Source organism: Anomaloglossus baeobatrachus, unplaced genomic scaffold (genome assembly GCF_048569485.1).
Source record: "Anomaloglossus baeobatrachus isolate aAnoBae1 unplaced genomic scaffold, aAnoBae1.hap1 Scaffold_2405, whole genome shotgun sequence".
Taxonomy (NCBI): domain Eukaryota; kingdom Metazoa; phylum Chordata; class Amphibia; order Anura; family Aromobatidae; genus Anomaloglossus; species Anomaloglossus baeobatrachus.
Genome location: NW_027442046.1, coordinates 201,061 through 213,343, shown reverse-complemented (window position 1 = coordinate 213,343; position 12,283 = coordinate 201,061). Strand labels below are relative to the sequence as shown.

At 51.0% G+C, this 12,283-nt stretch overlaps 3 non-coding genes and 1 pseudogene across 3 annotated transcripts; all 4 read right to left on the bottom strand.

Annotated features, from left to right (window-relative positions):
- Window positions 1-4,479: 4,479 nt before the first annotated feature.
- LOC142261988 (U2 spliceosomal RNA) lies at window positions 4,480-4,670 on the bottom strand. Its single transcript, XR_012729468.1, has one exon. It is a non-coding gene; the product is annotated as a U2 spliceosomal RNA (small nuclear RNA).
- A 1,390-nt stretch (window positions 4,671-6,060) lies between these two features.
- Window positions 6,061-6,251, bottom strand: LOC142261987 (U2 spliceosomal RNA). Its single transcript, XR_012729467.1, has one exon. It is a non-coding gene; the product is annotated as a U2 spliceosomal RNA (small nuclear RNA).
- A 1,388-nt stretch (window positions 6,252-7,639) lies between these two features.
- Window positions 7,640-7,830, bottom strand: LOC142261986 (U2 spliceosomal RNA). The gene has a single exon (XR_012729466.1). It is a non-coding gene; the product is annotated as a U2 spliceosomal RNA (small nuclear RNA).
- Window positions 7,831-9,218: 1,388 nt separating this feature from the next.
- LOC142262000 (U2 spliceosomal RNA) lies at window positions 9,219-9,423 on the bottom strand (annotated as a pseudogene).
- Window positions 9,424-12,283: the final 2,860 nt, after the last annotated feature.

Sequence of the window (12,283 nt, the reverse complement as noted above, 5' to 3'; positions counted from 1 at the left end):
GGAGCTCCAGTCGATCGCTCTTCACAGGAGAAGCATACACATTGATGAACCTGACAGGTTCTCCCGCCCAGGTGCCATCCACGAGCAGTAACCTGCCGCAGACGATTTCCTGAACAGAGTCCAATGTGAAGGCGCTTCCCCTGATCAGCACGGCGACCCCCGCGGACCTACAGTCGCCCCCGCCAGACCAGTAGGATGGGCCATGGGTCCACTCCCTGGCCAGATGGTTGAAGGACCTAGAGGAGGGAAGGGAGCATTCCTGCAGGAAAAATACATCACTAGACTGAGTGTTAAGGAACGCAAAAATTGTCTGACGTCGGAACTTGTCTCTGATGCTCCTAACATTAATGGAAAAGATGTTAATGTTAGCAGTCATTGGAGGAAAGAGAAAGTTAGAGCAGGCGGTGTGCCTTAGTTACCACTCCGGTCGGGCGGTTCTTCCTCTTTGGCACCTGCTGGTAAGGGTATCTCCAGCAGACCCTCTTCTTCTAGCTGATCGAGCAGGGATGGTGCCTCAGTGGCTTCCGACTCCTCCATTTCTTCTTCGGCCACAAGGGACTCCACCATCTGCTCCAACACGTCCGGTTCTGGGAGGAGGCCATCCTCCTCTTCCTGGGGTGGATTGGGGTCCACAATGAACAGCTTGGAAGGTTCTGCGACAGGACTATCTTCCACCTTCCTTTTCCTTTGGCCTGTACCTGAGGAGACAAGAGCTGGAAAATCCTCCTCGGTGAAAAGTGCAAGAGTGCTGAGGCCCTCTGCTCTCATGGTCTGGGGAGGGAGAGTGGGCTTTGGGGGGGGGTGAGGAGACCAACTGAGGAGTAGGGAAATGAGGTGGAGGTAGTGGAATCCTCAGTAGGGTTGGCCGGGGGGGGAGGGGTTTGGACAGGGGTGACAGGGGGGGGGACCAGGGGGGGGGCAACAGTTTTCTTACCCTTCTTTTCCCTGGACTCCGTGGCTGCTGGGGCATCGGCTGGAGCCACGGTCGCCGGGTTCTTGGCCGCCTTGTCCTTGGCCTCTGTGGCCTTGGTCGTAGCTGCCTTGGTCGACGAAGCTGTGACTACCCGATACTGGGTCGCCGCGGCAACCCTTGCCCAGGATTTCTCCCGCTGTGGGCAGTCCTTGTAAAGGTGGTCCGCCTGTCCACAAAGGTTGCAAGTCTTCTTCTTTGGGCAGTCCTTGGAGCTGTGTCCTGTCACCCGGCAAACCCTGCAGGCGTCCTCCTTGCAGGTCTTCATCGAATGCCCTTTCCCGCCACATTTCCTGCAGTTGTGTGGCATGTCCGGGTAGTAGATGAGACCAAAGGAGTTTCCCAGAGAGAATGTCGGGGGCAGGTGCTGGAGGCCATCCTCGGATGCTGGTTCCCTGTAGAGTCGAACGGTTACTGACCACTTACCCGTCCAGAATCCGTTGCCGTTAAGGATGTGGGATGGCTCCCTCACCACTGTGCAGAGACGTCCCAGGAACGTGGAGATGTCTCTTCCTGGGGTGTGCGGGTTCCGCATGGAGACCGTGATCCTCTTCTCATCCCTCTGTATAGGACAGGATCCTAAAAAAGAATGAAAAGGGGAGTCCGGCATCGCTGCGTTCATCGCCTCCCAGTATCTCCTGCAGGCATTCACCGTGGCAAAGGTTACCAGAAAAATGCCAGTCATGAAGGTCTGGACACTCAGGGTTTCCGCCCTGGAGAAGCCCTGATCCACAATCATCTTCTTGCAGAACACGTCGCTGGACATGTCCGGCAACCTACCATCCACCGCCTTTAGCTTCAGGGCGACCGTCTGCCGCATCCAAGGCTCCAGGGTTGGAGCCTTTTCAGGCGGCGTCCGGGCTCCCTCCGGCTGGCTGGCGTCGGAGGTAGGGGCCTCTTGGGCCGAAGAAGCCTCTGGATGAGCCTTCCTGGAGGTCCCTGGGTCCTGAGCCTTCTTGGCTGCCTTCTCTGGCTTGCCTGCCATGGCTGGTTCCTGCTTGAGTTCCCGGAGCTGGATCTTGGATTCTTCTCCGGGTGTCTTCTCCCGCTGTGTTCCTCCTCGAAGTTCCTCTGGTCTCCCCAAGTCTTCTCCGAGCCTTCGTCTTCTTGCTTCTTTCTGCCAAGCTCTTCTTCCGTCCGATCTCCCTCTTCTGGTCTCGGCTGGGCTTCGGAGCTCGTCTCCCTGATCGTATCTCGTCAAGTGTAGCTAGCTCAGTTTGTTCTGATAAGAACAGATTTTTTGATTTAATGAAGCTTTCCAAAGCACCACAAAAAATGCATGACCGAAGTCACACCAAAAACAGTGCAAAGGCTAGGATTCGTGTGGACCCCACCGTGAGGAGAGGGTCCCCAAAAATCAACCCCGTCCCTCCGAGCCAGAAGGCCACAGCAAGGGTCAGGGATCTTCGGTGCTCCCCCAAGCCGAAGCCTGGTTGAGCCTTGTCGTTGCTCCCAGCGTCCACCCAGGCATCTTACCCAAGTGGAGTAGAGAGCTACTAGTTGTTGGTTTCGCAGCCGAAACTGCCCGGACCGTCAACCGGTGTTGGTTTCTCAGCCCAAGGCTAACCGGACCTCCAACCGGGTGTTGGTTTCTCAGCCGAAGCTGACCCAGACCTCCAACCGGGTGTTGGTTTCTCAGCCAAAGCTGACCCGGACCTCCAACCGGGTGTTGGTTTCTCAGCCAAAGCTGACCCGGACCTCCAACCGGGTGTTAGTTTCTCAGCCCAAAGCTGACCAGACCTCCAACCGGGATTATAAAAATTTCCCTTCCTAGCCAGAAGGCCGGGATAGGGTAATATGCTCAAAAAGTATGAAAAGGCAAGGTACGGTGTGCTACAGAGCCCAAGGCTTGCCGGGGTCCCAAGCCAGCAAGCTCAGACTCACTCCAGGGTCGTCAGTCCTGGGGCACGTTGTACCATAGCCCCCCATCCTTACTCAGTCTAATAGCCTCGATCCTGGTAGGGCCATGTTTTCCACTAGATGAATATACTATCCACCCAGAGTACTAGCAAGCGCAACCTTCCAGTGTGCATTGTATCATTGTACTAAGGTGGCCTGGAGCTTAAACCACCTCTTCGAACAACACTACACTTGATCTTAGCCAAAAGGCCGAGAAGCGATAACCAGAATTGGTTTGGGCCTCGAGTGGCACCCTGGCCTATGCCGGACACATCTTAGGGAGAGAGAGCGAGAGGGAGACAAACCCACGCCTACAGAAGACATTTTGTCACCCAAGCCAACCCTTGAAAAGGCTGCTTTGCAGAGCAAAAACAAGAAGAATGGTGCGTTTTGCAGCCGCCGCCCCCCACTGCAATGAATCTGAATAACTCCTCCTTTAGGGCGCAAGCAACTCCCCTCCCCCTTGCAGTCTTTCCAATTCACGATACAAAAAGACGGACAGGACAGGTTGCCTGACTTTCCGTCACTGCCACCCTTTGCCATCCTTACCCGTAGAAAGCCCTTTCATCATCCCCAAACCCTAATCTTTTCCCTTTCCTTCCCAGCCCCAAAACCCTGCCCTCTGTACCCTTCTCACCACCCGCATCCCTTCTCCTGTCATCCCCCTACCACCCGGGAAAAAAAGAGCTTGCCCCCTCCTTACACTAGCCCACCCTCCCACCCAAAGAACAACTTCTGCTGCGCAGCTTGTTTTCTAGGCAGCAGCGCTATTGTGATGTCAGCGGGGGCATTGTGACAAGCCGCCAGTGTTCCGTCTCTTCATGTTGTGCACAGTTCAAACGGAAAATACATCAACAGGCAGACTACAGAAAAGCTTACTATCAAAGGTTAGAGGGGGGCTTTCTCAGAGGGCTTTTTACAGTTTTTCTATTCCCAATTAGCCGTTTAAGTGTACTTATTGAAAGTAGTAATTCTTTCATAGGCCGCCCTTTCTTAGTATTTGACGTTCCTTATATTGCGGTATGAGGCTTTGCAGCAGGTTGCAAACATTCATCACCCATGACTGTCCCCAATTGAGCTCAGAAGCTCAATGTCTATCATGACCTCTCTTTTAGAATGTCCAAGAGCAAGCAAACTATTCCTCCAGGAGAGGGCGCCAACAGACTACTAAAGAGATCATCATTACTCAAAGAAAACCCCAAAAACCAATGCATGATAGGAATAAACAGGTAACTTTCTTTGGAGTGGAAGCGGAGAGATCGCACCAGATGCCAATTCTAGATCTTATCACACCTGTGGTCACTGCAGCAGCAGGTGAATCCACTTTGTCCAAAAGGGATCTATTCCATTCAATTGCAAATGATCTAGATAAGACAGAGAACTGCAGCACGGGACATAGCCGAGTTGGTCAGGTTGAGTGGTGATGAGTTTGCTATTTGGATGAATAAAGAAAGTCAAAAGTGTGAAAGATAAAAAACAAAAGGAGGAAGTGTGAAAAGTGAATGGGCCAAATTGAGGTGCATATGAAGACGTATGCTTTCTTCCAATTCATTAAATCGGGCTAATATGAATCAGGTGAATTGAGTTCTGCTTTTGGAAACTGGGTTAAGAAGGGGTGCACCGGTCCTGGAGGTACTGCAATACCAGGTCAATGCGTGGAGTGGACAGAGCAAGCTCTTTTTCCATCTCCCTGTTCTAAAAATCCATTTAATATATGGTCCCCAGATAGGGGACGTATCAGATATTAAACTGATAAGAACAGATACTACACTTGATCTTAGCCAAAAGGCCGAGAAGCGATAACCAGAATTGGTTTGGGCCTCGAGTGGCACCCTGGCCTATGCCGGACACATATCTTAGGGAGAGAGAGCGAGAGGGAGACAAACCCACGCCTACAGAAGACATTTTGTCACCCAAGCCAACCCTTGAAAAGGCTGCTTTGCAGAGCAAAAACAAGAAGAATGGTGCGTTTTGCAGCCGCCGCCCCCCACTGCAATGAATCTGAATAACTCCTCCTTTAGGGCGCAAGCAACTCCCCTCCCCCTTGCAGTCTTTCCAATTCACGATACAAAAAGACGGACAGGACAGGTTGCCTGACTTTCCGTCACTGCCACCCTTTGCCATCCTTACCCGTAGAAAGCCCTTTCATCATCCCCAAACCCTAATCTTTTCCCTTTCCTTCCCAGCCCCCAAACCCTGCCCTCTGTACCCTTCTCACCACCCGCATCCCTTCTCCTGTCATCCCCCTACCACCCGGGAAAAAAAGAGCTTGCCCCCTCCTTACACTAGCCCACCCTCCCACCCAAAGAACAACTTCTGCTGCGCAGCTTGTTTTCTAGGCAGCAGCGCTATTGTGATGTCAGCGGGGGCATTGTGACAAGCCGCCAGTGTTCCGTCTCTTCATGTTGTGCACAGTTCAAACGGAAAATACATCAACAGGCAGACTACAGAAAAGCTTACTATCAAAGGTTAGAGGGGGGCTTTCTCAGAGGGCTTTTTACAGTTTTTCTATTCCCAATTAGCCGTTTAATTGTACTTATTGAAAGTAGTAATTCTTTCATAGGCCGCCCTTTCTTAGTATTTGACGTTCCTTATATTGCGGTATGAGGCTTTGCAGCAGGTTGCAAACATTCATCACCCATGACTGTCCCCAATTGAGCTCAGAAGCTCAATGTCTATCATGACCTCTCTTTTAGAATGTCCAAGAGCAAGCAAACTATTCCTCCAGGAGAGGGCGCCAACAGACTACTAAAGAGATCATCATTACTCAAAGAAAACCCCAAAAACCAATGCATGATAGGAATAAACAGGTAACTTTCTTTGGAGTGGAAGCGGAGAGATCGCACCAGATGCCAATTCTAGATCTTATCACACCTGTGGTCACTGCAGCAGCAGGTGAATCCACTTTGTCCAAAAGGGATCTATTCCATTCAATTGCAAATGATCTAGATAAGACAGAGAACTGCAGCACGGGACATAGCCGAGTTGGTCAGGTTGAGTGGTGATGAGTTTGCTATTTGGATGAATAAAGAAAGTCAAAAGTGTGAAAGATAAAAAACAAAAGGAGGAAGTGTGAAAAGTGAATGGGCCAAATTGAGGTGCATATGAAGACGTATGCTTTCTTCCAATTCATTAAATCGGGCTAATATGAATCAGGTGAATTGAGTTCTGCTTTTGGAAACTGGGTTAAGAAGGGGTGCACCGGTCCTGGAGGTACTGCAATACCAGGTCAATGCGTGGAGTGGACAGAGCAAGCTCTTTTTCCATCTCCCTGTTCTAAAAATCCATTTAATATATGGTCCCCAGATAGGGGACGTATCAGATATTAAACTGATAAGAACAGATACTACACTTGATCTTAGCCAAAAGGCCGAGAAGCGATAACCAGAATTGGTTTGGGCCTCGAGTGGCACCCTGGCCTATGCCGGACACATCTTAGGGAGAGAGAGCGAGAGGGAGACAAACCCACGCCTACAGAAGACATTTTGTCACCCAAGCCAACCCTTGAAAAGGCTGCTTTGCAGAGCAAAAACAAGAAGAATGGTGCGTTTTGCAGCCGCCGCCCCCCACTGCAATGAATCTGAATAACTCCTCCTTTAGGGCGCAAGCAACTCCCCTCCCCCTTGCAGTCTTTCCAATTCACGATACAAAAAGACGGACAGGACAGGTTGCCTGACTTTCCGTCACTGCCACCCTTTGCCATCCTTACCCGTAGAAAGCCCTTTCATCATCCCCAAACCCTAATCTTTTCCCTTTCCTTCCCAGCCCCCAAACCCTGCCCTCTGTACCCTTCTCACCACCCGCATCCCTTCTCCTGTCATCCCCCTACCACCCGGGAAAAAAAGAGCTTGCCCCCTCCTTACACTAGCCCACCCTCCCACCCAAAGAACAACTTCTGCTGCGCAGCTTGTTTTCTAGGCAGCAGCGCTATTGTGATGTCAGCGGGGGCATTGTGACAAGCCGCCAGTGTTCCGTCTCTTCATGTTGTGCACAGTTCAAACGGAAAATACATCAACAGGCAGACTACAGAAAAGCTTACTATCAAAGGTTAGAGGGGGGCTTTCTCAGAGGGCTTTTTACAGTTTTTCTATTCCCAATTAGCCGTTTAAGTGTACTTATTGAAAGTAGTAATTCTTTCATAGGCCGCCCTTTCTTAGTATTTGACGTTCCTTATATTGCGGTATGAGGCTTTGCAGCAGGTTGCAAACATTCATCACCCATGACTGTCCCCAATTGAGCTCAGAAGCTCAATGTCTATCATGACCTCTCTTTTAGAATGTCCAAGAGCAAGCAAACTATTCCTCCAGGAGAGGGCGCCAACAGACTACTAAAGAGATCATCATTACTCAAAGAAAACCCCAAAAACCAATGCATGATAGGAATAAACAGGTAACTTTCTTTGGAGTGGAAGCGTAGAGATCGCACCAGATGCCAATTCTAGATCTTATCACACCTGTGGTCACTGCAGCAGCAGGTGAATCCACTTTGTCCAAAAGGGATCTATTCCATTCAATTGCAAATGATCTAGATAAGACAGAGAACTGCAGCACGGGACATAGCCGAGTTGGTCAGGTTGAGTGGTGATGAGTTTGCTATTTGGATGAATAAAGAAAGTCAAAAGTGTGAAAGATAAAAAACAAAAGGAGGAAGTGTGAAAAGTGAATGGGCCAAATTGAGGTGCATATGAAGACGTATGCTTTCTTCCAATTCATTAAATCGGGCTAATATGAATCAGGTGAATTGAGTTCTGCTTTTGGAAACTGGGTTAAGAAGGGGTGCACCGGTCCTGGAGGTACTGCAATACCAGGTCAATGCGTGGAGTGGACAGAGCAAGCTCTTTTTCCATCTCCCTGTTCTAAAAATCCATTTAATATATGGTCCCCAGATAGGGGACGTATCAGATATTAAACTGATAAGAACAGATACTACACTTGATCTTAGCCAAAAGGCCGAGAAGCGATAACCAGAATTGGTTTGGGCCTCGAGTGGCACCCTGGCCTATGCCGGACACATCTTAGGGAGAGAGAGCGAGAGGGAGACAAACCCACGCCTACAGAAGACATTTTGTCACCCAAGCCAACCCTTGAAAAGGCTGCTTTGCAGAGCAAAAACAAGAAGAATGGTGCGTTTTGCAGCCGCCGCCCCCCACTGCAATGAATCTGAATAACTCCTCCTTTAGGGCGCAAGCAACTCCCCTCCCCCTTGCAGTCTTTCCAATTCACGATACAAAAAGACGGACAGGACAGGTTGCCTGACTTTCCGTCACTGCCACCCTTTGCCATCCTTACCCGTAGAAAGCCCTTTCATCATCCCCAAACCCTAATCTTTTCCCTTTCCTTCCCAGCCCCCAAACCCTGCCCTCTGTACCCTTCTCACCACCCGCATCCCTTCTCCTGTCATCCCCCTACCACCCGGGAAAAAAAGAGCTTGCCCCCTCCTTACACTAGCCCACCCTCCCACCCAAAGAACAACTTCTGCTGCGCAGCTTGTTTTCTAGGCAGCAGCGCTATTGTGATGTCAGCGGGGGCATTGTGACAAGCCGCCAGTGTTCCGTCTCTTCATGTTGTGCACAGTTCAAACGGAAAATACATCAACAGGCAGACTACAGAAAAGCTTACTATCAAAGGTTAGAGGGGGGCTTTCTCAGAGGGCTTTTTACAGTTTTTCTATTCCCAATTAGCCGTTTAAGTGTACTTATTGAAAGTAGTAATTCTTTCATAGGCCGCCCTTTCTTAGTATTTGACGTTCCTTATATTGCGGTATGAGGCTTTGCAGCAGGTTGCAAACATTCATCACCCATGACTGTCCCCAATTGAGCTCAGAAGCTCAATGTCTATCATGACCTCTCTTTTAGAATGTCCAAGAGCAAGCAAACTATTCCTCCAGGAGAGGGCGCCAACAGACTACTAAAGAGATCATCATTACTCAAAGAAAACCCCAAAAACCAATGCATGATAGGAATAAACAGGTAACTTTCTTTGGAGTGGAAGCGGAGAGATCGCACCAGATGCCAATTCTAGATCTTATCACACCTGTGGTCACTGCAGCAGCAGGTGAATCCACTTTGTCCAAAAGGGATCTATTCCATTCAATTGCAAATGATCTAGATAAGACAGAGAACTGCAGCACGGGACATAGCCGAGTTGGTCAGGTTGAGTGGTGATGAGTTTGCTATTTGGATGAATAAAGAAAGTCAAAAGTGTGAAAGATAAAAAACAAAAGGAGGAAGTGTGAAAAGTGAATGGGCCAAATTGAGGTGCATATGAAGACGTATGCTTTCTTCCAATTCATTAAATCGGGCTAATATGAATCAGGTGAATTGAGTTCTGCTTTTGGAAACTGGGTTAAGAAGGGGTGCACCGGTCCTGGAGGTACTGCAATACCAGGTCAATGCGTGGAGTGGACAGAGCAAGCTCTTTTTCCATCTCCCTGTTCTAAAAATCCATTTAATATATGGTCCCCAGATAGGGGACGTATCAGATATTAAACTGATAAGAACAGATTTTTTGATTTAACAGCATCTTTATTATCATGCACTACTCACAAAAAGGTAACAAACCGTGTACAGTGCCGCAGCCCCGTACACACAGAAATATACAATCCTTCTTACATAGCCATAGAGTACGACGCACTAAACTATACATCAAGCTCCAATGCTTATCCATAACACTCAAGCTGAAAGAAAAAGTTAGACAATAAATAACGACGAACCGGCGATTGGGGGATGGGGGTAGGGGAAAAGGGGGATAGGGTGGGGAAATCACAGGCCCGAAGCTTTATTGAAAGACGCACATAACGGGAAAAGGAGGGAGGGGGCATGGAAGAGGCCTAAACCTCCTCCTCGGCGCTGTCGTCCGGACTGTCCATGATGGAATAGTCTCTGAGCAGGCTGTGGATCAGCCTGCGGCAATCCTGGATAGACATCCTCTCCCTCTTCAAGATGAGCCGGTTCCTGGCGACCCAAATAGCGTCCTTAAAGCAGTTCATAAGGCGCCAAGCCTCCTGGATGGCTCCAACGGTGTGAGTCCCAGGGAAGAGTCCATAAAGTACGGAATGGTACGATAGGCTCCCTCTGGGGACGGAGTTCCTCAGGTCATCCTCCAGGGCAACCAACAGGCGCTGTGCGAAACGGCAGTCCCAAAAGGCGTGCAGCGATGTTTCCTCCACGAAGGGGCACCTTGGGCAGTACCGGGTTTTGCACAGGTTCCGGGCGTGCATGAATGACCGGACGGGCAGTCCGCCCTGTATCGCCATCCATGACAAGTCCTTGTGCCCGTTGGTCAATCCAGCCGATGACACGTTTGTCCAAACAGTCTCCAGTGTGTCGTGATGAAGTCCTGGAATGTTCTCCATTTCGTCCTTGGCTCTGATGAGTTTGTGGATAGTCTTTGGCTTCCACAAATCAGGCTTGAGTCCCTCCAGTTGGTGTTCCCTCACAAACCGAACCACGTCTCCGTAGAACCATGGCGCCGTCCAGTTGTAGGGGACGGAGCTGTCCCACTTGTCCCAGCCTAACCGTCTCCAAAGGGGGAGCAGGAAGAAGCGAGACATGGACCCACCCGCAGAACCTCTCTTGACTCGCAGAGTTCGGCGAACGCAGTTACATACGAAGGAGGATCGCAGGAGGGTGGGGATATCGGGTACGCCCTTCCCACCCTTGCGAGGATCCTTGTACATGATGCTCCGCTTTACTCTGTCCATCTTGGATCCCCAGACAAAACGAAACACCGTCCTGGTAATGGCCCTGCACACGGTGGCAAGGGGGGGCCAGGCCTGGGCCGTGTACTGCAGCACGGGCAGTACCTCGTTACGCAGGACCAGTGCTTTGCCCTCACAGGTGAGGCGTCTGAGGCTCCACAGACCGATCCGTTGGGTGATCTTGGTCAAGCGTTCCTCCCAGGACTTGAGGGCTGCTCCTTCCTTCCCGAACCAGACTCCAAGAACCTTGATGAAATCCGGCTGGATGCTGAAAGGGAAGGGGGCGGAAGAGGCCGGCTGCCAGTCCCCGAAGAGCATGGCTTCCGACTTCCCGCAGTTGACTTTGGCTCCCGAAGCCCGTCCGAAGGTCTCACAGGTCTGGACGAGGGTGTCGACTGAGCGCCGGTCCGCGCAGAAGACGGTCACGTCGTCCATGTAGAGCGAGCACTTGACCTCGAAGCGTTCTGGTCCTGGTGCGGTGATCCCTCTGATCTCTCCATTCCGCCGGATAGCCTCTGCAAAGAGTTCTATAACACAAACAAAAAGAAGAGGTGACAGAGGACAGCCTTGTCTGACCCCTGAGAGGACCGGGAAGGGGTCAGTCTTCCAGCCGTTTACCAACACCGAGCTGTGAATATCAAAATACATTAGTTGGACATACAAACAAAACATGTTACCCAAACCTAACCTGTGCAGAGCTTTGCCCAGGAACTCATGGGAAACACGGTCGAAGGCCTTTTCCTGATCCAACGAGATCAGGGCTGCGTGCACCCGGCGGGCTTTGATGTACTCGACCGTGTCCCGCATGAGAGCCAGGCTGTCTGCGATGCGGCGTCCGGGGATGCCGCAGGTCTGATCCGGGTGGATGATCCGTCCGATAACCGTCTTCAGTCTCGTTGCCATCGTCTTGGCCAGGATCTTGTAGTCGACATTCAGAAGGGTGATGGGACGCCAATTCTTCAGGTCGCACCTCTCTCCTTTACGCTTGTACAGGATCGTGACCATTCCTTCCCTCAGAGATGGAGGCATTCTGCCCTCCACCACCATCTCCTCATACAGCCCTAACAGGTCCGGACAGATTAGGTCTCCCAGCGCTACATAGAGCTCTGCTGGGAGGCCGTCACTGCCCGGTGTCCTGCCAGAACTAAAGGATTTGGCGGCCGAGAGCAGCTCGTCCACCGTCGGAGGAACGTCCATGGCCGCCGCGTCTGCAGGGTCAAGATGGTTAGTGATACCTGACAGGAACTTATCGGCGGCCTCGGGGTCAGTAGTCTTGCGGGCGTAGAGTTCGCTGTAGAAGTCGCTGACGACCTTCATCACATTCTCTTTCCCGCGTCGTATGCTTCCACTCTCGTCTCGTAGTTCATTCATGGGCGTGTGACCGGCGTGGAGTTTCCTGAAAAAGAACGAGTTACATTTCTCACCCTTCTCCAGGTTCTCCACTTTGGAACGGAAGACAATTCGCTCGGACTCCTCCTCGAAGTGCCTTTTCAGGCTCCTCTTAGTCTCCTCCAGCTCCTCTCTCACGTCCCAGCCGCATCGAAGAAGGTCCTGCAGGGAACGCAGCTCACGCTGGAGTCTCCTGAAGTCCCTCCTCTTCAGACACGCCTGTTGTTGACTCTTTGCCTGAAAGAAGAAACGGAACTCGAGTTTAACGTATTCCCACCAGTCAGAAACAGACTGGAAGCCCGCCTTGTAGGCCCGCCACGTGGAGTA